We start from the raw sequence: 27,967 nt of genomic DNA on the forward strand, positions 1-27,967 counted from the left end.
ATGATGTTGGAGGATACCCTGTGGTAAGTGGTTTAATTTATTTTTGCAAGTTGGTGTAATATCCATACTATAATGACCTTAAAATAGATGAAGAATGTGGATATGTGGATGTTTTTGTTATTGAGAAGGGGGTTGACTGAGAGTAAAGGACAGTTTGATTTGTTTTTCTACATTAGTCCTATTCATCTGGCAAATGTGAAATCTCCATTTCGTCATTCATGTTCCTAAGGCGGGTACTAGATTTAGTTACATTTTCTTGCCAAAGTAAAACTTGCATCATATACTTAGGAACATGTGGAGCACTTCTCAGAGCTGTGCTTAATCTCAGGTGCCCAGAAATGTTGAAACTTGTTTACAGAACTTTGGACTCACCTCTGATTTAACTCAAGTTATTCCCTGGACCTATAATTAACATCTTACCAGCCTGATGTTTTCCTCAACCACTAAACACAAAAGAATGATTATGGAGCTTCACATGCAACATTATCCCTTAAAACTGACTCAAAACAAGGATTTAAAATAAGGTTATTTCCATGTGCACAGGTGATCAAATCCATTGTGTGATAAAATGATAAATTTTTTTTATGATGTGTTTTCATATCTCTGTGACCATTTTTGTTAGAGAGGTGACACCATTGAGTCCCAGGAGACCTAGGCTAATTCTTAATATACAAAAGGATAAATACCTTCTTCTTCAAATAATTCCAAGCTCGTTTTACTCCTTTAAAATGATTTTTAGATATACTTGTCAAATTCTGTGAAATATGAATGTATGAATTTTGATTGAAACTTCATTAATGATGTATTTATCCATTTCTTTTTCTTTTTAACTTAAAATTTATATTTGTTTATATAAAAATTCTGAACATACTATTTTTAAAAACTAGTTATAGCTACTTGAGAGTTTTTGGTAGCTATTATGGAAAGGTTCTTTGTATTATTACTTTATTATTGTTACATTATATAAGTGCTTTTATTGGAAAATAATGATATTTATTTGTATATTGATCTGGCACCATAAAGCTTTCTGACTTTTTCTTTTTGTTTTAGTTGCTTATTTATATATTATCTTAAAAGTTCTATGAGGATGGTCATATGAGCCAACAATAATGATTTTACTAACACTAATTCCTGTGTTAGTTTCCTAGGCTGTTGTAATAAAGTGCCACGACTGGGTGGTTTTGAAACAAAGAGAGCTTATTCTTTCATGGTTCTGGAGGTCTGAAGTCTGAAATCCAGGTGAAAGTAGGGCTGCACCCCCTCCAAAGCTCCAGGGAAGAATCCTTCCTCTCCTCCTTTAGTTTTCTCAGTGGCCCGCAGAATTTGGCGCCCTGTGGTTTTTGGGCAGCATCTCCACCTCTGCCTGTCTCCACATAGCTGTCTTCCCTATGTGTCCGTGTCCGAATTTCCCTCCTATGAGGAAACCACAGATACCATGTATTAGATTATAGATCCCTCTAATCCATGATTACCTCATCATTAAATCTGTAAAAATCCCATTTCCAAATAAGGTCACATTCACAGGTTCCATTTGAACAGGCATTTTTGGGGGGCAGGAGGGTGGCACTAATTAACCCAGTAAACTCCACCAGCTGGCACCCCAAATTCATGTTCTCCCATGTGCAAAATACATTTACCCATGTCCCTCAAATTCTTAACCCATTTAAGCATTAACTCTAAATCCAAAGCGTCACGTTAATGTCAACTCAAAAAGTTACAAATCTCATCACTGAAATGATCTAAATTAGGTATGGGTGAGACTCTTAGTTTTCATCCATACTGGGGAAAAGTCCCTTCATCCACAGATCTGTGAAACTAGAAAACAAGTTATCTGCTCCCAAAACACAATGGTGGAACATATGAGGTTGTCTCTAATTTGCCTTCATATTCTGAAGAACACATTTGTTGGATGTAGAATTGTGGGTTGGCAGTTTCTTTCCTTGCATTACCTTATAATATTTTTCAACTGTCTTCTCACCTCTAAAATTTCTGACAAGAAAAAGATATTTGAAACATTTTTTGCATGTATGTAATATGCCATTTTTGTCTGGCTTGTGAAAACATTCTTTCTTTGGCTTTAAATACTTTGACTATTATATACTTGCTCATTTTAACGATGTTTGCTCACACTTGGAATTTACTGAGCTTCTATAATCTATAAATTTATCTTTTACCTAATTGAAAAAGTTCAGTTTTTTTTTTAATAGTTGTGTGTCTGTATGTGCCATTTTCTTTCTCTTCTGCTGTGGAACTGCACTTACATGGATATTGGAACTTCAGAGATTATTTCACAGGTTCATGAAGGTTTGTTCACTTTGCTCATCAATCTTGGTATTGTTCAGATTTAAAAAAGTTCTGTTGATCTCTCCGACCCTTTTCTTTGTCAATTCTATTCTTCTGTGAAGCCCAATTAGTGTGTGCTTACTGCATATATTGTATTTTTCCATTCTTGCATTTCGTTTTGTTTGTTTGCTTTTGTTTGAGACAGCGTCTCACTCTGTCACCCAGACTGGATTGCAGTGGTGCAATCTTGGCTCACTGCAGCCTCCACCTCCCAGGTTCAAGCGATTTACCTGCCTCAGCCTCCCAAGTAGCTGGGATTATAGGTGCATGCCATCACACCCAGCTGTTTTTGTATTTTTAGTAGAGATGGGGTTTCACCATGTTGGCCAGGCTGGTCTCGAACTGCTGACCTCAGGTGATCAGCCCACCTCAGCCTCCCAAAGTGCTGGGATTACAGGCATGAACCACCGCACTTGGCTGATTCTTGCCTTTCTATTTGAGACTTTTTCCTAGTTTCTGTTTTCTGATGAAACTATTTGTATTTTGATTATTAAGAGCATATTTCTTTTTACACTACTGAGTGTAGTTAAAATAGTTAAAATAATATACTATGTGCTTATTTCAACATATATTCATTTGGGTATTGTTTTCCATAGGTTGTCTTTTCTCTTGAGAATGAATGAAATATCTGTTCTTTCTTCACCTATTGACTGGATTTGTATTGTTTCTTGAATATTCTGAAGATGTAGAGACTGAATCCTGTTATAATCCTTAATAGAGTATTGATTTTCTAAATTTTAGCAGGCAATTATTTTAGACTCATGAACATTGTATTTTGAGCACAGCTCAAAATTCATTCCAAAGTGCCTTGTGTATGCATGGTTTAAGGTTGGTTAGTTAATTGGCTGAAATTTGTGCATAAGATCTGTGCTTCCCCTCTCTGGCCATCTCCTTTCTGGAATATCTCCCTCACTTTCTGGTGTCAATGATTATTTCAAACTCTGTTCTCTAATTCTTTAGAACAGAAAAAGTATTTTCTATCTAGGATTTACTTATTGGTGCTGACTGCAATCTGCATTGAGGCTAAAATCATTGAGAACACAGGAAAATTACTCCGTGCCATCCTTTCTTCCGAATTGATTCCCTTCTATAATCTTCCAGCCTCTGCTCAATCTGCACTGCCTCCAGGCCGCTATTCAAAAAATTTATCTAGATTTTGAGTGGTTATTTGCGGGGAAATTGGCCTGGCAGGAGCATCTTTGGCCATGCCTGAAGTGGAACTCATACAAAATGCTTTTGCATTGTCTTTGGCTGAAGCCACTAATATTTCGTCTTCCCCAAATATGTCTTCTCTTCATGTGTTAACTTGGGATTTTCACAATTCTTTTATAATATTAATTTGGACTGCATATTTGTGCGAAGATCGAAGTAGAATTTAATTTGTTGTAAAAATTATTTTCTCCTCCAACTGAGTCCCATTCAGATGGCTACTTCAGTTAGAGTATTTTTTGTCCCTATATGGGGGCATTTTCTCTTATTATTAATAGTAGCTTTTCACTAGTTCCCAAATTTTGCAAGTATCTATTTGAAATTCAAGTATAAGCTTAAGACAGTAACTAGTCTCTTATCTCCTCTTCTTTTATGGGTATTTAAACCCTAACCATTGCACATTCTTCTTCTTTTCATGCTGAGAAAATTATCTTACACCCAGTCAATTTGCACAATCTTTAAAGGACTGAAAAAAATAGGAAAATGTTTAACATCGTTATCAAGGTAGCTACCTCACACAAGAAACTGCTTGATAATGAACATTTAAGTTTCAAAGCAGGAAAGATAGCCCTTGTGATGAAGGCAATTAGAATGTGATACAAATGACTCTTAGTTTTTCAGTGGACCAGAGCGACAGTTACTGGTTAGTTCGACAGGTGAGACTCAATCACAAAGAGTTTACGGATCTTGCTGAAAATAATGGAAACAGGTACCATGGCAGAATCACTACCCTATACACAACTGACTCTCTGAGATGAGTGCCTAAACCACATGGCTACCAAATGTGTATTATAATTAGTTTGTGAGAAAGTGGTAATAGTACTTGTTACAAATCTTGATGTTGTTTTATTAAAAAAACCTAAAATATAATTTTAATATTAAAATAATGTTGTAAATATCAATTGATGTAAAATTTATTTGCAGAATCAAAATTCCTATAAGAAAGTATTATAACACTAGGAAGAAAATTATTTTAAGACAGTGACTCATGAAAAAGTGTTATGTGCTATCTGCGAAAATATGCCAATACTCTCTTGGTTGAGAATACGCCAAGAAAATCTTTGTAGTTTTGAACATTATCTTTATTACTCAGTTAGCCACTTTTGGAACTGTAAAATGTAATTTAAATGGCTAAAAAATGAATACATTAAGACAATAAGCACTTTAGGCATTTATTATGAACCTGCTCTATTTTTATGAAAATGCCTATCAGCCTATTATTTCTTTCAAACTCTAGTCAATACCAAATCTCATTTGTGATTTATGTTTTCCTAATAATGAATTCTTTATTGAATTTAGTTACATGACACTGAGAACAAACATTCTGCCTCTGGCTGTTATCTAAGCAAGGAAGCTCAAAAAACATTATCTACATACTCTTAATTAGAGAAATCCCTTAAAATATTTTAAATTTCATGAAAATTCAGACAGTCAGGAGATGCATTTATTATTAAGATTATTTTCAAAACCAAAGCCTTATTAATAAAAAATGAAATGAACAACTTGACTTTTGAAGTTTCACTCTGTCCACAGCTAGCTGTATAACTTTGGGAATGTTATTTAAGATCTCCATTTCCTAATTAGTAAACTAAGAATTCTATTAATGTCTTCAAAAAATTGTTGTGAGGAATATATAATATATGTATAAAATGTGGACACAGTATTTGGGCCATGATAGTAAGTGTTCAAGAAAAAATTTTTTATAAACTTTCTTCCCTATATTCACGATTTGTATTGTAATTTTAAATATATTTTTCAGAGTAAACCATGACATTTTATTATACATTTGTTTTCACTTTAAATGGATCTTAGCTACAAGGTTGTTTGAACAATATAGTCTATTCTAATCCATCAAAATAAAAGACTAACAAAATAGAAATTTGAAATCTCATAGTGAAGTACACTAGCAATGAATTCAAAGATATAAAGAGAAATCTCTTGTGAGAAATAATAAATCCAAGTCACGTTGGCTTAAGCGATTTCTGGAAATAGAAGAGAATAGGCCACTCTTATTTGCCTGGTATTCCTGGGGGATAAATTGTGCCTTTACAATGAAACTAGTGGTGGCTTGCCCTGCCTGTCCTCAATAGTATAATGTCAGTGACTGCCAAGAATGCAGCTTTCCCAGGATCAAGAATGGAGCCTGCTTCTTTACCATATTTCCAGAATGATATGCATGTTGCTTTGCCAAATAATTAAAGACTTCACATTTTAAGACTTGTTGTTTTCTCTGATTATGATACAAACAAAATAAAGAAAATATTTGTTAGTCTGAAAAGATATGGTAATGGGATGTCATCTCTGAAATTTTTCCAATATATGAAAACAATGAGATTGCTTTCAAAAATGAGCAGACTCAATCTTTTCAGGACTTGGGAAATTAACCAAAGGCTTGCAACAATTCAGCAGGTTTACTCAAAAAACTAGTTTAATCTTGGTAAGAGCAGCACATTTTATTGAGTTTTAACATTGCTTTTTTTTCTCCTCATTTCCACCCCCACCAGGGATGACAGTCCTAAAAATCGCACACAGTAGTAGGAAAACCAGCAGCCTGCCAGCAACTGGGGGCCAAAGCAAGTTTGGTGCTTCATCAAAACCCAATTCCAACAGAATCGTCACTATTTTAATTGTCTGCTGGTTCCTGGAAGACCCTACTCACAAGGCTTGCCTTTTTTTGACCTGACTCAGAGCTTACTCAGAGCAACGGTCTTTCTGCAGGGCATGTATTGAAAGTAGTTAGGAAAATAGAAAGTCACATATATGCATACAGCTGTGGACGTGCTCAGAAATCATCTGAAACGGCCATAAGCTCTCACCTCTGGCTCACCTTTCGGCCCTGCTCAAGCAAAAAGTGAAGGATAAGGCAGAATTACCAAGTGCCTGGTGGAGTCTTGAAGGCATGCCTGAACACATATGCAGAACCCATCAGCAAAGGCTGGAAGACTGATTGCTTCCAGGCATTTAAGGAAATGTCTTTTGAATCATTAGGTGACCACAAAGCTAAGCAAGCAGAGACTTCAGTGATACATGTGACAAAGAACAGATACTTTATAGAACTGGTTCGGAAAATTAATTAATAAGAAACAGCAAGAGAAACAAGCAGTGGCAGCAACAAACACCAGGAAGGGAGAGCATCTGATGTCCAGTGTTTACACATTATATTATTTAAACTTTCCCTTTTCAAAAAACACTTTAAGTCAACTATTATATACATGCTTGAACTGGGTTGAAGAGTGTCACCCCCAAATCCATGCCCACTCATAAACTCAGAATGTGAGCTTATGTTAAAATAGGGCCTTTAACTATATAATTAGTTAAAATGAGATCATACTGGACTAAAGTGGATCCTAATCCAATGTGACTGGTTTCCTCATAAGAAGAGGGAAATTTAGGCACAGATACATATAGAGAGAGCACCAAATGAATACAAGAGTAAAGGCAGAGGAATACAATTACAAGCCAAGGAATGACAAGGATTGTCAACAACCACAAGAAGTTGGAAGACAGGCATGGAATATAAATTCCTCTAGAGCCTTCACAGGGAGCATCACCCTGATGACACCTTGATTTTGGAATTTTAGCTCCCAGAACTGTGAGATAATAAGTTTCTATTGTTTTGAGCTATTTAGAGTGTGGTAGTTTTTATTAAGCAATCCTAGGAAGCTAATACAGTTCACAAAGACCTAAACACAATCACATCTATAATTAAAATATGAGACTATTTAACCAAATAAAGACAATCAATAAAGAAATAGAAGTTATATTTAAAAACCAAATACAAATTCTATAGTTTAAAATTGCATTAGCTAAAATAAAAAAAAATCAACAGGAGGTTTGAGCAGGCATATAAAATTAGCAAGCTAGCATATAAATCAACTGAGATTATCCAGTGTAAGGAACAGAAGGAAAAATGAGTGAAGAAAAATGGAACTATCCACAGAAACCTATGGAACACTAACCAGCACAGCATTATACACAAAATGGAATTCCAAGAAATAAAGAAGAGAAAGGGAAAGAAAGAATATTCAAAGACACAGTGGCCCCAAAAGTAACAAATATAGTTAAAAAATTACACATCCAAAAAGCTAAAAAGATTATAAATAAATGCATACATCTATGTATAGAACCATTATAGTCAAATTGTTGAAAGCCAAAACTAATAGAGAATCTTGAAAACAGCATGAGAAAAATGATCCATTATGAATGAAAAAAATCTAAACAAAATTTAGAAATGACTTATTTTCAGATGCAAAGAGGCTGGAAAACAAGATGGAGACATAATCAAAGAGCAGAAAGAAGATACTTTCAACCAAGAATTCTGTATTCATCAAAAGCTATCCTTCAAAATTAAAAGAGAAGTTGAGATTTCTCAGAAAAACAACTAATATAATTTGTCACTAGAAGATCTGCCTTATAAGAAATAATAAAGGCTGAGTGCAGTGGCTCATGCCTGTAATCCCAGCACTTTGGGAGACTAAGGAGGGAGGAGTGCTTGACCCTAGTAGTTTGATACCAGCCTTGGCAACACGGCAAACCCTTGTCTCTACAAAAACTTTTAAAAAAAATTAGTCAGGTGTGGTGGCACACCCCTTTAGTCCCAGGTACTCAGGAGGCTGAGGTGAGAGGATCACTTAAGCCCAGGGGGTCAAGACTGCAGTGAGCTGAGATTGCATCACTGCATTCCAGCCTGGGCAACAGAGTGAGACCCTGTCTCAACAACAACAACAACAAACAAACAAACAAAAAACTGAAGGTAGTTCTCTAGGTTGGAATGACAAGACACTAGTCAGTAATTCTAATCCACAAAACTAAATGCAGTAAATAAAGAGCACAGGTAAATATAATTACATAGGTAAATATAGAGGACAGTATAAATGCATTCTTGTTTGTAACTAGTGTAACTATTTTTCTTCTGTATGATTTATAAGACAACTACATAAAACAATAATTATAAATCTGTTTGACATGCATGCATAAAGATGTAATTTGACAATAGCTCAAAAGAGAAGTCAGGGAAGAAGCTTACAGTAGCAAAACTTATTTTATTACTGCAACTAAATTAGTGTTAATCCTGACTAGCTTGTCATAATTTAAGATATTAATTGTGATCTTCAGGTAAACAACTAAGGAAACTTTTTTAAATATTAAAAAATGACAAGAGAATTAACATAGTATATTGGAAAAATGATTTAATTTAAAAAGAAGGCAGTAATAGAGAAATAGCAGAATATATAAGCCATAAGATTTTTAGAAAACAAATAGCAAAATGGTAGATGTGAGTGCTATATTAAGAGTAATTACATTAAATGTAAATGAATTAATAGTCCAATAAAAAGTCAAAGATTGGCAGAATAGATTTTAAAAAGTGATCTGTGCTGTCTATAAGATGCAGACATTAGATGGAAAGACAGGTGTTGTAAAGAAATGATAGAAAATGCTAGAACATGCAAGCAGTCAAAAAAGGAGAGCTGGAGTGATCATGCCAATATCCAACAAAATACTGTAAAGTAAAAATTGTTACTGCAGAAGAGTATTTTATAATAGAAAATGGTCAATTCATGAAGAAGATATAAAAATTAAAAACATATATGCACCTAACAACAGAGCCCTAAAATACATATAGAAAAAAATAATAGAATTGAAAGCACAAAGAAACAACTTGACAATAAATTACCAATTTCAATATCCAGCTTTCAATAATATATAGAACATTTAAACAGCAGATCTGCCAGGAAATAGAAGACTTAAAGATAATATAAACTAATTTGACCTGAAATGTATGTATAGTACTCTCCATTCAATGACAGAAGAATACACATTCACCTAAAGTGCACGTGAAACATTTTCCAGAATTGACTATAAGATTATAAATTATAAAACAATGATGAAACAAAACTATTTTTAAGTTAAAAGTATTAAAGTCATATAAGTTTGTTCTTTTACCACAATGGAATGTAGTTTGAAATCAGTAATAAAAGAATGAGAAGGTCACAAATATGTAGAAATTAAACAACATACTCCTAAATAAACAAGAGATTAAGGAAGAAATTACGAGGTCAATCAGTACTCTGAGGTACACGAATTCAAAACTACATCAACTCTTACAGAATACAAGTAAAGCAGTGCTTATAGGGAAATGTATAGCTGTAAATGCCTATATCAAAAAATAAGATTAACAATATCAATAACCTAACCTTCTGCCTTAAGAAACTAGAAAAAATATTAAGCTAAACAAAAGCTAAGAAAGAAAATATTAAAATTAGAGTAGAACTAAATGCAATAAAGACCATAAAATCAAAAGGGAAAATCAACAAAACTGAAAATTGTTTCTTTGTGATAAGATCAATAAAATTGACAACCTATAGCTGGATTGACTGCAATGGAATGAATAGTTGTGCCCCACACTCCCAAAATCATATGCTGGAATTCTACCCCTTCAAATGGTAGTATGAGGAGATGAAGTATTTGAAAGGTAATTATGTCATGAGGGTGGAGCCTTCATGAATGGCATTAGAGCCCTTATAAAAAAGGAATCTTAAAAACTCTTGCCCTCTTTCCACCATGTGAAGAAACAATGAGAAGACAGCCATCTGCAACCCAGAAGAGGGCCCTCACCAGAACCCAACCCAGCTGACATCCTACTCTTTGACTTCCAGCCTCTAAAACCATGAGAGATAAATCTTTGCTATTGATGAGCCACCCACAGTGACTAAAAAATTAAGTAAGAAAAAAAGAGAAAACACTTGAATTAATATTATACGGGGTGAGATAGAAGACATTACTACAGACCTTGTCAAAATAAAAAGAATTATAAGAAAAGTCTACTAACAAGTGTATGCCAAGAAAAAATGAATAATCTAGAAAAAATAGACAAATTATTTGAAAGATATACTATGTCAAAACTTACACAAAAAATCCTCAGAATAGAACTGTCACAAGAAAAGAGATTGAACTTATTATTTTAAACCTTTCCCCAAAATATGCTATACCTCCATGGCTTTACTGGTGAATTATACAGACATTTAGTGAAGAACTAACAGTATATACTCACAAACTCTTCCAAAAAAGTAGAAGAGAACAAAGCACTTTCCACCTCATTCTATGAGACAAATATTTCCGTGATACCAAAACTAGAAAAAGATTATAAGAAAAGATCACAGCTAAATATTCCTTATGAATATTGATTAAAAATCCTGAATAAAACACTAGCAAACTGAATCCAGCAACACATCAAATAGATGTATAGACCACGATTAAGTAAGATTTATTCCAGGAATGCAAGGTTGGTGTACCACATGAGTATCAATCAGTGTAGTACATCATGTTAACATAACAAGCAACAAAATACATTTATCACCTCAGTAGACAAGGAAAAAATAAAATTTTCATAATTAAACACTCAACAAACTAAGGCTATAAAGAAACTTCTTCAACCTGATAAAGAGTATTTCTAAAGAAACATTCAATTAACATCATAGTTAATAATAAAAGATTGAAAGCTTCCCCTCCAGGATCAAGGAAAAGGACAGTGATGCTCCCTGACAATACATCTATTTAACATTGTACTGGAGGTTCTGGCCAGGGCAATTCATCAAGGAAAATATATGGACAGCATCCAGACAACTGTCTCTATTGCACATGACATAATCTTTTGTATTTTAAAACTTAAGGAAATCTTAGAGAATGCATAAAAATACTACTACAGCAAATAGATGAGTTTAGCAAGGTTGCAGAATATAAGATTAATATATACAAATCAGCTGAATATATACAGAAGGAAAGAACAATTTTAAAATGAAATCAAGGAAACAATTCAATTTTTAATTCCATCAAAAATGATAAATACTTAGAAATACACTTAACAAAAGAAGTATGAAACTGACTCACCAAAACAATAAACCATCATTGAAAGAATGATGTTTTATCATTGAAACATCATTGAAAGAATATACTGCTAAACAGTATATAAACATATCTTGTGTTCATGTGTTGGAGGAAAATATTGACAAGATGCTTTGCTACCCAAATTTTTGAACATATTTAAAATAATCTCTGTCAGTATCTTAACAGGCTTTTATTGCAAAAATTAAAAAGCCGATCCTAAATTTATATGGAAATACAAGGGACCTACAACAGCCAAAACAATCTTGAAAAGAACAAAGTAGGACTCCATCTTCCTGATTTTAAAATTCTCAAAGCTACAGTAATCAAGAATGTGTGGTACTGGTATAAGGATAGACATAGAAATCAGTGACCTAGAACTGAGAGTTTAAAACCGTGACGTATAAGATAAGCCAGTTTTTATAAGGGCACCAAGACAATTCAGTGGGGGAAAGAAAAATCTTTTCAACAAATGGTAATGGCACAAATGGATATTCATATGAAAAAGAATGAAGGTGGATTCCTACCTCATATAATTAACTCAAAGTGTATGTGTTAAAGTGATGAAACTCTTACAAGAAAAGAGATATAAATCTTTCTGGCCTTGGAATAGGCAATTTTAAAAAAATAATGTAATGCCCAAAGCACAAGCAAGAAAAGGAAAAATAAATAAATTAAACATCATAAAAATTAAATTGTCTGTGCATCAAAGGACACTACTAAGGGTGAAAATACAATTCACAGAATATGAGAAAACATTTGGATATCATATATGTGATAAGGGAGTTGCATTCAAGATGTATAAAGAATATTTATAAACTCACAATAAATATACAAATGATAAAAATAAATAATTTTAATTGACATTTAAGGAAGATAATGTGAATGGCTATCAAACATGAAATAGGAAAAGATGTTCAATGTCATTAGTCGTTGTCAAAATCTCAATAAGATACCACTTCATACCCACTAGGGCAGCTATAATAAAAAAGACTTGCAATAACAAGTATTTGAGATGAAGTGAAGAAATTGGAACCCTCCTAATTGCTAGTTACAATGCAAAATGGTGCAGCTACTGCAGAAATCAGTCTGACAGTTAAATGGTTAAACTAGTTACTATATGACCTGGCAATTCCACTTCTAGATACACACCCTGGAGAAATAAAAACATATGTCCAAACAAAAACTTGTACATCAAAGTTCATAGCAGCATTTTTTTTTTTGGTCAGAATGTGGAAACCAAAAACAAATATAGCCAAAATGTGGAAACAACCAAATGTCCATTTAAGAGAGAATGAATGGGTAAATAAAGTGTTGCATAGCCCTACAATGAAATATTATCCAGCCACACAATAAGTGAAGTTCTGGTACATGGTAACATGTGGCTGAATCTTAAAAACACTAAGATAAAGAAGCTAGAAATCTTAATACAAAAAATATAAAATGTCCAGAAATAGTATATCCATAGAGACAAAAACGAGATTAGTGTTTGCTAGGGCTGAGGGAAGAGGAGAAGTTACTGCTAGTATGGAATTTCTTTCTGTTGTATGAATACATTTGGGAATTATATAGTAGTGATGAATGTGCAACTTTGTGAATACATGAAAACCACTGAAGTGTACGCTTTAAAATGGTTCATTTCATAGTATGTTTTTATCTATATTAAAAAACAGCTGGGCATGGTGGCTCATACCTATAATCTCAGCACTTTGGGAGGCCAAGGTGGGCGGATCACTTGAGGTCAGGAATTCGAGACCAGCCTGGCCAACATGGGGAAACCCCATCACAACTAAAAATACAAAAAAAAAATTAGCTGGGCGTGGTGGCACACGCCTGCAATCCCAGCTACTTGGGAGGCTGAGGCAGGAGAATCAGCTAGGTCTGGTGGCGGGCGCCTGTAATCCTAGCTACTAGGTAGGCTGAGGCAGGAGATTAGCTTGAACCTGGGAGACGGAAGTTGCAGTGAGCTGAGATGGCACCACTGCACTCTAGCCTGGGCAACAGAGCGATTCTCTGCCTCAATAAACAAACAAACAAAAAACAATATGTGACAAAAATATAGCTGCGGAATGAGGAAACAAACTTTTATCATTTATAGCTAGAAATGGACATGTCTAGATATAGAAATTATTTTTTCAAATGAGCAATGCAAGCATTCACTTCTTATATTTCAAAGACCCTCAGCTTTGCCACAAAATCCACAAGGGCATATGTTATACAATTGTTTAACAGATGTTGATTTAGTGAAGTCAATGAGTCTTTAATGTCCATTTATTTATGTAGTAATGGTTGAATTCCACCTAATGACTCTAGCTTTAGTTATAACAGGATTTCACATATTTGCGCAATTCTTTATATATTTTTCACATTACTTTATATCATCCTCTCAATAATATTTTCAGTTAGACTCGGGCATTTTTGTTCCCATTTTATGTATGAAGAACCTAAAGAAATGAGAACTTCAGAGTTTTATTCAAGATTGTGTAATAAATGATGGAGGCCCTACCAGTCCCAAACCCTCATTCTTAAATTACCTCCAAAACACGTCAAAGGGAGAACCCACACAAAGAAAAATATCCATGTTAAACATTTCATGAGAACGCTTTTTCCTGCTAGCTTAAAAAAATCAAGCCGATATGTAGTTTCATGGTAGTGAATGAAATGCTCCTTAGACTTTATTTTTAAAGCCATTCTTCTTTGAATGGTTTGAAGAACCTGCAGTAACGCTGAGCTCTGCCTTGTGAAACAGAATGTTCATATCATCTTGTTACTCTTTAAAAAGACATTTTGGCTCTGAATAGTTCACAGATTAAAATAGGTTAACACGCAGGACGTTAATCTCTGTTTATAGAAAATACCGAGACAGATGGAGAAGTAATTATGAATAAAAATAGATCTGTTTCTCAAACAGATTCCTGAACAGAGGCATTTAAACATCAAGGAAACTGATGGCAGGGGCAGGGTGAAACCTAGCCCGTTGCTTTGACACACCGTCCTGGAGTGACAAATAGGATATTGACAGGGGAATCTGTTTAAGCCGGGAGCCATAGCTAAGCTGGACTTCCAGTAGCTTCTATTATAAGTAGCTTTTTCTGTGCCACCTAGATTTATTTGGCTGTGCCACTGTAATTTTGGACTGGAACTGAATGAACACAGTGTTGGTCTGAATACTGCTGATCCTCTGCCTATAATAGGATCAACTGACATTATCCAGGGTGCTGAGGCCTGTGAAGCGCCTCTGTAACCAAACTCCACCCTTGAGTCAGAGCCTGGTAATCCCTGGAGACTAACAGACATCCACGTGTTCTGCATGATTCATGCAACTGCTATCTGCAGACAGTTGCTGGGTGAAACGCCCTGTTAAGTGTTTACTCATTATGGCTACTTTGCCCGACTACTCTTGAATTATTTTGACTTGGCCTAGAAAAGAAAAAACGAGAGCCAACAAAATGGAACAAAGAATTTGCCCTTTCTCCTGAACGTTAGGATCTTTGGTGATTTATGTGTAGCTTCCCTAGGATAATATGAGACTCATGTTTACAGGGAACATGGAAATCCGGGAAACAGAGACAGAAGTCACCAAAGTGAAGAAGCAGAAATAAAAGCCAGGCTAGTTGGGATCGTGTACAGATATGCAGTTAATATAATTATAGCAAAAACAGGCATACTTGTGCCAATCTTTAAAAAAGGATGTCTTAAATCAGGGGTCCCCAACCCCCAGGCTACAGACTAGTACTGGCCCATGGCCTGTTAGGAACGCACAGCAGGAGGTGAGTGGTGGGCAAGTGGGCACAACCGCCTGAGCTCTGCCTCCTGTCAGATCAGCTGTGGCATTAGATTCCCACAGTAGTGCAAACCCTACTGTGAACTGCACATGCCAGGGATCTAGATGGTGCTGTTTATGAGGATCTAATGCCTGAGAAGAACCGTTTCATCCTCAAACCATCCCCCACCTACCACATCCGTGGACAAAATAGGTCCCTGCTACTATTAATATTGGGGACTGCAGTTTTGAACGATGGTAAATGATTTTATTCAGTTTTGTTTTCTGAAAAGACTGCTTCAAATTAACTTTTTGAAGTTTTCCATCAAATGTGTGTGACAAGTAAAGGAAATATTGCTACAAAAATAAGATAACAGACTTGCCGTTATTTAGCATGTTATTATTGCACAACAACATTTTTTCCGGGATGATAAGTATTTATTAGATATGACGGTTACAGAAAAATATAAGCATGAACAGTATGCATCTATTTGAATGCATAAGTGTGTTCACACGTGGTTTCAGAGAGAGAAATTGAGAATGAGTTGAAGGGAGGAAGATTAAAAAGGAAGGGGGATTCAGAGCTCTGCAGTGACCCAAATATCAACAAGGTTTGGGAACATTTTGGATCCTGACAAGGGGCTGCTCTCCAAAGCACGTGTGTGATCAGCGTTGTACAAAGTTCAGTTTACTTCATGTGTTGGAATTCAACGGTGCCAAAGTACATTGGCAAACAAAGTGGACACAAGAGATAATCTGCTTGTCAGCTAGAGACAGACAAGAGGCATGGAGAGGGGTGGCTGAAAATAGGGCCGTTGGCATGCGCTTAGGGACTGGAGTGGAGGAAAGTGCTTGGGGGCACTGCAAATAACACTGAGGGGGAAATCTAGGAGGTTGGGTCATGCCGAGCCTGTGAGCCACAGATCAGGAGAAAACAACACATGTGATAGGCAAACCCATGGGCTTCTGATGCAGGCGCCATGCGATGTTCCTCATGGGGCTCCTGGCAGATGGCTTGGGAGAGGGTCTTGTGTGCCTGCAAAGCTGTCTCCGGGGAGCTGAACTGTGACGTGTACAAAGTAGCCTCTCACTCCTCATGGGCAGTTCTTTCACATACCTGCCAGAGGATGGCTCATCTGCAGGAAAGAGAAGGAAACACAAACGGGGTGGAGGAGTCCAGTCCAGCAGCCAGCCCTTATGCTTTTAGTTCTCTCCCTCTTTACAGAGTTCACATCCACGCGTGGCCACAGAGTAGGAGAGGTCAGTGCTAGGGTGATCAATTCATATCAAAACTACAATTATTTGCATAGCCACTGCCAAATATAGATTATAAAGTGACCTTATATACATATTCCTATCTGGCATACACCTTTGGTAAATTAGCTAAAAAGGAGATGTTGCATCACTGTATTCTTGGCTATTTTGTTCACAAAAACACTTGGATGTCTTAAGAGTAATATGAGCAAAATCTGGTTGTTTTCCAGCATGTAAAGTAGTTTAGTTGCCATAATATGACTTTTGTTTGTCGAGTCACTTATTCTGCTCTGCCACTGAATACTAACGTTTGACCCTGAGACCCTCTGGCAGCAGGCACAGAGCCTAACCCACAGTGGGCTCTTGCTGTCTATATTTTTTTGAGACGGAGTCTCACTCTGTCTCCCGGGCTGGAGTGCAGTGGTGTGATCTCTGCTCACTGCAACCTCTGCCTTCCAGGTTCAAGTGATTCTCCTGCTTCAGCCTCCCAAGTAGCTGGGATTACAGGTGTGCACCACCACACCCAGCTAATTTTTGTATTTTTAGTAGAGAAGAGGTTTCACCATATTGGCCAGGGTGGTCTCTAACTTCTGACCTCAGGTGATCTGCCTGCCTCAGTCTCCCAAAGTGCTGAGGTTACTGGCGGGAGCCACCGTGCCTGCCCCCTTGGTGTCTATTCATGGGTCCAGTCCAGTGATGCAATTGGAGGGAGTAGGGGGGAAGGAAGGTGACTTCTGTCTCTGTTTCCTGGATTTCCATGTTCCGTGTAAACATGAGTCTCATATTATCCTAGGGAAGCTACACACAAATCACCAAAGATCCTAAAGTTCAGGAGAAAGGGCAAATTCTTTGTTCCACTTTGTTGGCTCTCATTTTTTCTTTTCTAGTCCAAGTCAAAATAACTCAAGAGTAGTCGGGCAAAGTAGCCATAATGAGTGAAGATGGGGAGAGACAGAGAGGGGAAGGAAGGGAGAAGAGCAAGAGATAGCATGGAGAGGGAAGGGGCAGAAGAGAAAAGAATGAAGAGGAAGATGAGACTCAGAGAGAGGGAGAGAGGGAGACAGAGAGGTGCAGAGAATGGAAATCTTTCAGGAAATCTACAAGGTGTCAGGCACGTCTTGGTTGATTTAGGGACGCCTATAAGCAGCTATATAATAGACATTATGGGTGTGCTGGGTTTCTTTCATTTACCTGCATTAATTCTTCACCTTTTCCTATGTAATTTTTCAGCCAGGGAAGCTGATTTCTCTAGATTGTACTGCCTCTGCTCCCATGTGGTAGGTGGGAGGAGAGAGATATTAGCACAGGGGGTGGCATTCATGCCTTCCTCACCCCGTGGCACCAAGTTCTAGCAGCGGTTAGGTCCCCTAGAGATGCAGTTTCTGTCAGGGACCCTGCTTTGGGAGCTCCAGGGAGTTCTAGTAATAGAATAGAATTTTCCGTTATATGCCTAATTTATACCAAGAACCAAGAGTACCTGACTATGGCATACAGGTTACAAAAATCAACCTCGCCATCAAACGTGTTTTCCAAGAGCATCTCTTGAAATGTATTATTCTCAATTGACAGGACAGAAAAGTAGGAAAACTGTGAGCCAATCCAAAAAGCTGCATAAAAAAGGCAAGACAAATTTTTAGATTAAATTTTACTGTTAAATTCGCTCCACAGAGGCATAGTGGAAGGTAGTGTTTGTGACACTCTCGCAGTTAATACACACACCAGAGTCACATTTCACCAGGCGTTCGGGCAAAAGTGAATTGACTAGAGGAGGAAAGAAAGCTGACATCCGCCTCTTTCTTAATTCTAACAATTCAGTAGCAGGGAGAAGCTTTTGGTACCAGTTGTTTACATGGGGCTTCACACATTTCATAGCCCTTTCACATCGTTTATCTCATTTGTTCTTCACAGCATCTCATGCTGTGGTTAGAGCATCAATTGTGATGGATATAGGATACTGAGTCCATCCTAGAAATGACTTCAGGAACTTCACACACTAACTCCACAGTCTGGGAATGGCAGACAGATTCAGCACCAGGCGAACATCACATAAAGGACAAATGTGTATGATTAAAAGTGGCCAGTTTCAGCCTGGCATGGTGGCTCACGTCTATAATCCCAGCAGTTTGGGAGGCTGTGGTAGGTGAATCACGAAGTCAGAAGGTCGAGACAGTCCTGACCAACATGGTGAAACCTCGTCTCTACTAAAAAATACAAAAATTAGCTGGGTGTGGTGGCGAGCGCCTGTAGTCCCAGCTACTCGGGAGGCTGAGGCAGGAGAATTGCTTGAACCCAGGAGGCAGAGGTTGCAGTGAGCCGAGATTGCCCGCTGCACTCCAGCCTGGTGACAGAGTGAGATTCCGTCTAGAGAAAAAAAAAAGACAAGTTTCTGCTTGACTTATAAGACCTAATCCAATGTATTTATAAATCAAATAACAGATAGATGAACTCATTTTTAAAGCAATTATCTCAGGTTTTCAAAACAGGTTTAAGAATACGGCATCAAAAACCTGGGCTAGGTTTCAATATTTCAGTATTTACAGAAGACGTCTCAGAAAACAAAGAAGCCGTTATTGACAAGTGCTTTCCAGGCCAAAGACCAGTGTCAGGGAGTATAGTGACAGTGGACTTGCTGCCAAACTGATGATTTTTTCTTGTTTTCTTTTCAGTCCTCTTTGGTTCCTGGGCTTGGACTGTTGATGCAGCTATTTCTATTTGGTTATGGGTAAGGCAACACTGTATTTATCACTGCGCCTATGTTTTCCTTCAAAGAGGCACGTGTAACTGTGTTCAATTGCAACTGAGAGCATATTTTAAAAAGGAATTTGGCTTCAATGTCTTTAACTGGCTTTAAATAAATTGCTTGTGAGATTTTACAATATTAAACCTAGCTCAGAAGAAATGCTGAATTTAGTAAATAATGATTTTTAAGAACTTAGATAAACCTGCAACTTCAAATAACTTCAAAATGAGGGAAAGCTTTTATCAGCTTTAGAGTTAAAATGCAGATGTTAATCACAGGTTAGGGTCTTAATAATTTCTAAAAAGACAAATGCAGCATTATTTGTAAAAGTACATACAGTCGTGTACAGCATAACAACGTTTTGCTCAACAAAGGACCACATATACCATGGTGATCCCTCAAGATTATAATGGAGCTGGCAAACTCCTGCCAACTCATCAGGCAGTCGCCACTGTAAGACTGTAGCAAAATGCATTAGTCCTGTGTTTGTGGTGATGCTTGTGTACACAGACTTACTGCACTGCCTGTCATATAAAAATACAGCACACACAATGAGGTATAGCACATACAATGAGGTATAGCACATAATACTTGACAATGATAATAAATGATTAGGTTACTAGTTTATTTAATATACTATAGTTTTTATTGTTATTTTAGATTTTACTCTTTATGTTAATATATTATTAAAAGGTTAGTTGTGAAACTGCTTCAGGCACTTCCTTCAGGAGCTATCCAGAAAAAGGCATTGTCATCATAGGAGATGCCAGCTTAATGCGTGACATTGCACCTGAAGACCTTCCAATGGGACAATAAGTGGAGGTGGAAGACAGTGATAATGATCCTGACCCTGTGTAGGTGTGGGCTATTGTGTGGTTTGTGTTTTAGTTTTTAACAAAAAAGTGTAAAAATTAAAAAATTAAATAATATAAGAGAACTTATAGAATACGGATATAAAAAGAGACAATATTTTTGTTCAGCTGTACAGTGGATTTGTGTTTTCAGTGGAGTATAATTACAAGAATTAGAAAGTTAAAACAAAGTGAAAAGTTTATACTGTAAAAACAGTTATAGTGGGCTAAGGTTAATTCATTATTGACGAGAGAAAATTTTTTTGTACATTTTGTGTAGCCTAAGTGTACAGTGTTTGTAAAGTCTACAGTAGCGTACAGTAACATCCAAGGCTTTCACATCCACTCACCACTCGCTCACTGACCCAACCAGAGCAACTTACAGTCCTGAAAGCTGCATTCATGGTGAGTGTCCTACACAGGGGTATTATTTTTATCTTTCATACCATATTTTTACTGTATCTTTTCTATGTTTAGATAAGCAAATACCATTGTGTTACAATTGCCTACAGTATTCAGGACCATAACAGGCTGTACATGTTTGTTGCCTAGCAGCAGTAGGTGTGTAGTAGGCTATTCCATCTAGTTTTCTGAAAGTTCACACTATGATGTTTGCATGACAATAAAATCACCTATGGATGCGTTTCTCAGAATGTATCCCCATTGTTAAACGATGCATGGCTCTGTGTGTGTACGTGCAGGACTCTGTGTGTGTACTATATATACTATATATGCATACCACATATGCACACATCCACACTATACTATGCACTCCACATATATACAACTACATAGGCAAATACAAAGCTGCATGTGCATAAATACACAAACATACATACATACGTATGTATAAAAGGTAATGTATTGATATTATTAATACTGACAATGTGTACTAAGCATATATTTATATACTCTTAAATGTATATTATTTTAATACATACTATATTATGTTATATACTAATATACTTTTTTAAAACTGAAAGAAATCTCGTTGCCTATTTGTGTTTCTAAATATGATGTCCATATTTTTTCTGATTTTATTACTGTAGCTGTGATCAGGTCACGTAACTTAATTTTGATGATGTTTCTCAGAGTATAGTCTGAGGGTATCCAGCCTCAGATAACTGAGGCTGTAGCTCAAGATTTCCTAGTTTTGCGAACAGCAAGCTTCCCAGGAGATTCTTAGATTCCTGCTAACAAAAGGCGGAGACTCACTGGACAGTTACTGAAGATGGACAGTAGGGGGCGGAAGTGCCCACGCTTCTTTGATATGGGGAGCTTTGGTTTTTCAGTGACGGGGGACCCTTTGACTTCAGGTGCGTACTGCATTTAGAATTTTCAAATGAACATTTCTTGTCTGCTCCCTTCATTTTTCTGCCTCCAGACATAATGTCTATCATTGCAAAAGTAATACAAAATCACTGAACAAAATTTGGAAAATACCACATGAATAACAATAGAAATAGAGTAAAAAATGAACCACTCAAATTCCCATCATCAAGAAATAAACATTCTGATAATATTTAGTTTTATTTTCCTATATATTTGTGTGTGTATATATATACATATATTCAAAATGTATTATAACACAAAATGTATAAGATATATACAATAGTATAAACAAAATATATTATATGTCATTTTCATGTGATATGTCAGATATAGCATAATAATACATACCCAGTTTTTTAAAATGCTGACCCCTTTGAAATATTCAATTATCAATTGTGTTTCTTTCCTCACTGAAGTTACTTTTTATGACTTTTGGAAGTGAAGCGGTAAAGTTCATTACAAAACATGCCAGGCTTAAGCAATTTTCCAAAGGGATTAAGTAATTGCAGTAGCCTCAGGCTGTGTAAAAATTTTTAAAAGGTGGTGTCTCTCATATTCTTCAGCATAACTTGGGTCACAGAAACCCAGGCATAAAAATTCATTACAAACTCATATTCTATCATGGCCCGACACTGGTAAGTTATTTTGTTGCAAAAGCCTTAACCAATTTGAGAATGTCGAAGCACATTTTCAAGTGTTAGCATGTCTCCATTGTCTATAAACTGCATGTATTTTATACCAAAAAATATTTCATCTTCTGATTTTCTAGCTTTCTTCTGCAGGTTGTTTTTTTTTTAGAATATTTTTCAATCATTTTAATTCTCTATTGTAAAACTTGGAAAGTTCTACTTTTGGACTGCCAAGAACAGTCCGAAATTAAATCAATTTAATCTCTCTCTTAGTGAATATTTTGGGAGTGCTATGTATTGAATGTGTCCCCCAAAAGTTCATGTGTTAGAAATGTAATCCTTCTGCCCCTATAATGAGATGAATGGATGAATGAGGGCTCTGTTCTCATGAGGGATGAATGTTGCTATCACAGGACTGGGTTTATTATCACAGGAGCATTATTCTTATGCATGTGAGCTCTCCCTGGCTCCCTTGCTCCCGCTCCCACCATGTGGTGCCCTCTGCCATTAGGTGAGGCAGCAAGAAGGCCCTCACAGATGCCGGCACTGTGGACTTCCAGCCTCTAGAACTATGAGATAAATAAACTTTTTTATATAAATTACCTAGTTTGTGATCTTTTGTTACCACAACAGAAAAGGCAATAAGACGGGGAGGTTCTATTATGATGTCATTCATGGGAAAATGGTAGACAGGACAGAGTCTTTGCTGGATCCCTAGATGCTGCCTGGAATGTTACTCTTGGAAAACAGTGGCTACAGAGTGTTATCTTTCTCCATAACTTTAATTTACCTTAAGAAAAGCTTTGAGTGCCACTGAGTCGGGAATGAAAAATCTAGAGAATGTTCTGTCCTGTGGGAGCAAGGAGTATAGTCAGTCTCTGTATTACTACCCAAAGGGGCATGAGGCTTCACCCTACTTGGGCTCCCTAGTGACTTATAATGCCTTCCTGTAATTATCAGGCCAGTTAATTTAATACTAATCCACTTAATTCAGTTAACATCAGATTTGTCCTAGGGATCTTGTTACATCCTTTTGTATATTAAGAGAAAAAGAAAAAAAAAGATTGCTTCTCTTTCAATATTCCTGGGAAATTGGATATCCACATGGAAAAGGCAGAGCTCTAGCTCACAACAGATAAAAAATAAATTTTACCTAATGTGAAATTAAATGTAAAAAATAAAACTTCAACATTGTAGAAGAAAATATAGAAAAAGCTCTTTAGGTCTGTGAGGGAGAAAAGAATTATCGAAATCAGGCCATAAAGAAAAAGTACAAGTTATAAGGGCAATAAATACATAAATAGAGTTTAACCTCTGAAACACTTGACCAAATGTTCTGTGGTAAAAACAACAAACCAGCCATTGAAGGGAAGAACAGATTGACAGTGCATATAACATAGAAAGAAGTAGTAATCAAACTATTTAAAATTGTCTAATGAATCAAAAAGAAAAGACCAAAAAAGGAAAAAAAAAACATTGAAGGATAAGAATAAGCAATTGACAGAAGAAGAATTTGTAATGGTCAATAAAGAGATGTAGTAATTTTTAAATAATAATAAACAATGTAAATAAACAGAATGCCCTTTAGCAGGATAGGTGAATATATATATTGTTGTATGGTCATAAACTGGAATGTATTATTCCCTAGTTTTTGTATTTCTGAAACTGTTTATTAAAATAGTCTTATTCTCTCTTTCTAACAATTTAAACAAAGCCACTAAAAGGACCTGGTGCTATATCTGTAAATTAAAATTTACATGCCAATGAAAAGAATTAAGCATAGTTCAGTTTGCATTTTTTCAAAGCAATGTGTTTTTAAAGACAAAATAATTGAACTAAGTGAACTAAATTTATGTAAAAGAAAATGGCTGTTTCTGCTAAACAGCTTGTTGCATTTGAAATCTTTGCTATCTCTGTGGAGACCAGGAGCAATCTAAATGGAAATAAAGTAACTTTATAATTGTAAATGTGTATTTGAGTGAAAGCTAACTTTAGGGAATAGTGGAGAGTAAACTGGGTATTCACAGGTAAAGAGAGATAATTTCTAGAACAAAAAATATGAGCCAGAAGAAATGGGCCAAATACTACTGTCCTCGTTTGGGATTTTAATGAAGTTGTCAGATTTATGGGCTCTGATAACTTATAATGGGCAAAAGAAGGTTAAGTAGTCTAGATTGGAGAGGGCAGAAATTACAACAACAAAAAAGTTCAGACACCAAATGATGACACAATCTTCCAAATTATAAATCTGATCTCATTTTTATTTAGTGACATTTGATATCTCTCAACTTTCCATACTTTAATATATTCAGTAGTAAACTTGATAGGATTGAAAAAAATGACACTATATTTCCAAAGTCTTTTGCATAGATCATTTCTGAGAATCTGTGCCTAACCTAACCTCATTTCCAGAAACTTCTCAAGCTGCCCCATGTCTCAGATGAGTAGAATGGAAAAAAAGACGCGATTAACTGCTCTAATATTTTATTTAAATTTAATGTTAGTATTTGCCATTAGTTTACAAGTAAATGCTTTAATATGTCAAGATTCATAGAGAAGATTCTGAATCTTTTTTTTTTTTTTTTTTTTTATACTTTAGGGTTTTAGGGTACTTGAATTCTGTCGATGACTCAGTGTTACGGAAAATCTAGAACAGCAGGGTCCCACCTCACGGTGACAAGAGATGGAATGTCCTAATCGTTTAATTATTGGTTGTAAAACCTATCCCTTGCAAAAACAGGGCGTCTTTTATGATGGCATTGTGCCTGCCTGCTAGTGCCCCAGGCAGCTTCGCAGAGCTTCCCAGTGCTGATGAGATGGTGGAGACTGCTTTTGTGATGATTTTCCAGAGTTTGTTTATTCATTTGTTCAAATAACATTGACTATGTGGAAATGATTATTTGGTGCCATTAAGAGATTGGTTGTGTCTCATTCTTAAAAGTTGTAGACTTTATAAACAAATGTTATCATTATATTAAATAAATAATAATTTAAAGTACAAAAACAATTACATTACAATAAATACTATAAACAAATGACAGAAAAATTGTACATCTTGTCAGTCCAATCACCTGTAAAATAATATTACATGAGATACTGCCATAATACTTTTCAAGTTTCAAAATTGAAATCGATTAAACCTGTTTGAAAACCTATATACATGCGTTAAGCAAGGTGCTACAGCTTATTTCTCTACTAGCTGGCTGTGACTTTCCCTTTCATTTTCCCTATTTACTCTATTAGTGAGGAGCCCCTTATCTCGTATTTTAGGTCCACATTTGTACATAGTTCATAACAGGAATTAGTAAATAAAAGCTGCTGAGAGCAGTACTTTAATTTCTCTCTGAAGCTCATTCATCTGGGAGGTAGCCAGCCTCTGTTACACCACAAAGACCCAGCTCCAAGCTTCCTGCCTTATTTTATGAGAACATCAGCCTCTCAAGTCCAGCTGATTATTTTGTTTCCTAAGCTACATCAGTATAGAAACAGAAGGAAAAGTGGAGGAAGTTAGGAGAATAGACCCTGAGTGTAGCAAGTAGTAAAGGTTGACAATCCGCTGGAGGAAAGTCAGCTAAAACACACAGTACGAGGGGGTGTGGACATGAAGGGCAACCCAGACCGTCCGGATGCTTGGATGCTTAGCTGAGTGAGCATCCGTCACCCCAAAGCCTCACTCATCTCAAACACCTTGATTTTCTCTACTGTATACCCCACCCCTCACCATGAATGGAGAGTTGCTGTGGTTGATTTCACTCTTGAGTTACCATTTCTGCACATTTCACCAACAAGTACTTGAGTGATTGTTTCAGTATGGACCTAAACTTTCACTCTTGGGGTCAAGATAGTTTTCTCAATGAACTGAGTTTGAACCCCGGTGGCAAGGTTGGTGCCAGGCAGTGTTGATGGCAGGAAAACCCGGGGCTGTGGTGACTCCCCAACAGCATGGCCTATGAAACCTCATGGACTTGGAGTGTTGTTGGTGAAACATGCAAAGCATTGCACGAGATTCTCAACCATAAGGGAGGTCAAAATTAGAGTCACATAAGAAGGTACAATCAATTTTCACAGTCACTTCACTTTTAAGGAGGTAGAGTCAGATGTCCTGGAAAATAAGAGAAAGCTAAGAGAAAATGAAAATGAAAGCCAAAAAGGAGTTCTTTGTGCAATATGTTCAGAGCATTAGAGAGTAGAGTAAAATGGTAATTCACAGAACTCCTCACCCATGAAATGAATATTTTGTGAGCAGGTTAGTCTTTTTCCATCTATTGAGTCAGAATCTGGGTGAGTCACACACTTCAGGTGACAGATGCCAAAACACCCTCAAAATTAACCAAAGGGTGCTGCTTAGCCTTGCACGGCAAATACAAATATTCAAACAAGCATCTCTCCAAAAGGCACCTCTCCACTTTCCGCTGACTAACCGTCTGTGTTATGTCTTTACCTAGAGCCCCGCGCTTGGGATGGGAACAGACGTGGTCCTGTGCAGCCCTATTATTTTCATGTCAGAAGCCTGATTAGAGTGATGGAGAGGTTTATAATGTGTCGTGCTTTCCCCTGTAAAAAAACACATTTCTCCTAACACCATTTAATATTTCATTGCCAGAATATCCAGTGATATAAAAATTCTGAAACCCTTTATTTTCTATTGTACAGGTAAGAAAAAGAAAACATTAATTTACAATTTACATGTAAATCCCACAGATACCGCTTAAAATCAAGTAGTAGATAATATAACCTGGCAGCCATCATAATGCTCAGCGTTTTATGATTCAAAAAACAAAACAATCAGGTTAAACAAATGGTAAAACAACACAATGGTAAATAAAAAAATACAATGGTATTTTTTATTAAATGTCACTCAATCCCAGGGCTGAGAATTCATTTGCGTTTTCCTCCTAGACTCACAATCAAAAGACGGCTTTAGTTGGAACCTGGAACCTGCTAATCCTGTCAGGCAGCCTGTGATTCTGGAAGTGAAGGAACCAAAAAAAAAAAAAAAGGAAAATTTCACATAAAATTTCCATATGAGGAAGAAGATGGAAACTCTTGTGTTGTGCGTTCAGTAAAACATGCACTTTCTTAAGCAGGTGGCAAAGAAAGCCTGAGTATCCAGCCTGACTTTTTCATTTCAGAACCCTGCATTTCCCACATAGAGGAGATATCGCACAGCCATTGCATGGTAGATCCAGCTTGCTCTCATAGCCATTGTGCAAATAAACATACGTGTGGCAAGGCAGTGCAGTTTTCAGTTGTTAAAAGTTCTGTCATGCCACGAGATGGAGCAAAGGACAAATGATGATGTAAACAGGCAACAGGACTCTGACTCCACACCCCTCTCTGCACGGAGGATGCTCAGTCCTTACACCACAAAATGCGAAATGCTTCCAGCCATCTCCTGGCCCTGACCCCTGAGCTCCGTGCTCACCCCACTGGAGCTCCTGGCAGTTCCCTGAGCAGGCTGTACCTGTCTGGGGTGATCCTCTCCACTTAATGTTAGACATTAAGTTCCCTGTGAAATCTGTTTTGACTCACTGAGGTTATGAACATTTTATCACAACTATCATCATATACTACTAAATCTCCAATTCTCTTGTCTCCATTACTAGACTGTGAGCTCCTTGAAGGCTGGACCTGGGTTTGGCACTGAGTGGCACTCAGTACTTACTTCTTGAGTAAGAGAATGTATGTACACAGTGGCATGAAATTTGTTTTGAATTTGTTGGTTTTCTTAAGTGCTAAAGTTGTAGACAGTTCGGTAAAAACTATAAAGCGGTTACCCTGTAAACCATGAGTACTATTAATTGGAACCTCCTTTCTTACATATCCACTTGTGTTTCTGTTAATGTTTCCAAAATAAATAAAGAGCAGGCTAGAGAGAAACCTCCAGTCCTTAGAAACCGTGGCATGAGAATACATCTGTAGTTGCACTCTGAGCAAGACTTCCTCTTGCTGTGTATGTTTCATT

General features: G+C 36.6%; 2 long non-coding RNA genes across 2 annotated transcripts; one reads left to right on the forward strand and one right to left on the reverse strand.

Moving 5' to 3' along the window:
• On the forward strand, positions 1 to 27,907 carry LOC105738223. Its single transcript, XR_001113978.2, has 4 exons — positions 1 to 23; positions 18,359 to 18,586; positions 20,322 to 20,446; positions 26,902 to 27,907. It is a non-coding gene; the product is annotated as an uncharacterized LOC105738223 (long non-coding RNA).
• LOC105738224 lies at positions 15,613 to 22,609 on the reverse strand. Its single transcript, XR_001113979.2, has 3 exons — positions 21,722 to 22,609; positions 17,928 to 18,057; positions 15,613 to 16,332 (listed from the first exon to the last, which is right to left on the reverse strand). It is a non-coding gene; the product is annotated as an uncharacterized LOC105738224 (long non-coding RNA).
• Positions 27,908 to 27,967: the final 60 nt, after the last annotated feature.

This window comes from Nomascus leucogenys, chromosome 9 (assembly GCF_006542625.1).
Source record: "Nomascus leucogenys isolate Asia chromosome 9, Asia_NLE_v1, whole genome shotgun sequence".
NCBI classification, from domain to species: Eukaryota; Metazoa; Chordata; class Mammalia; order Primates; family Hylobatidae; genus Nomascus; species Nomascus leucogenys.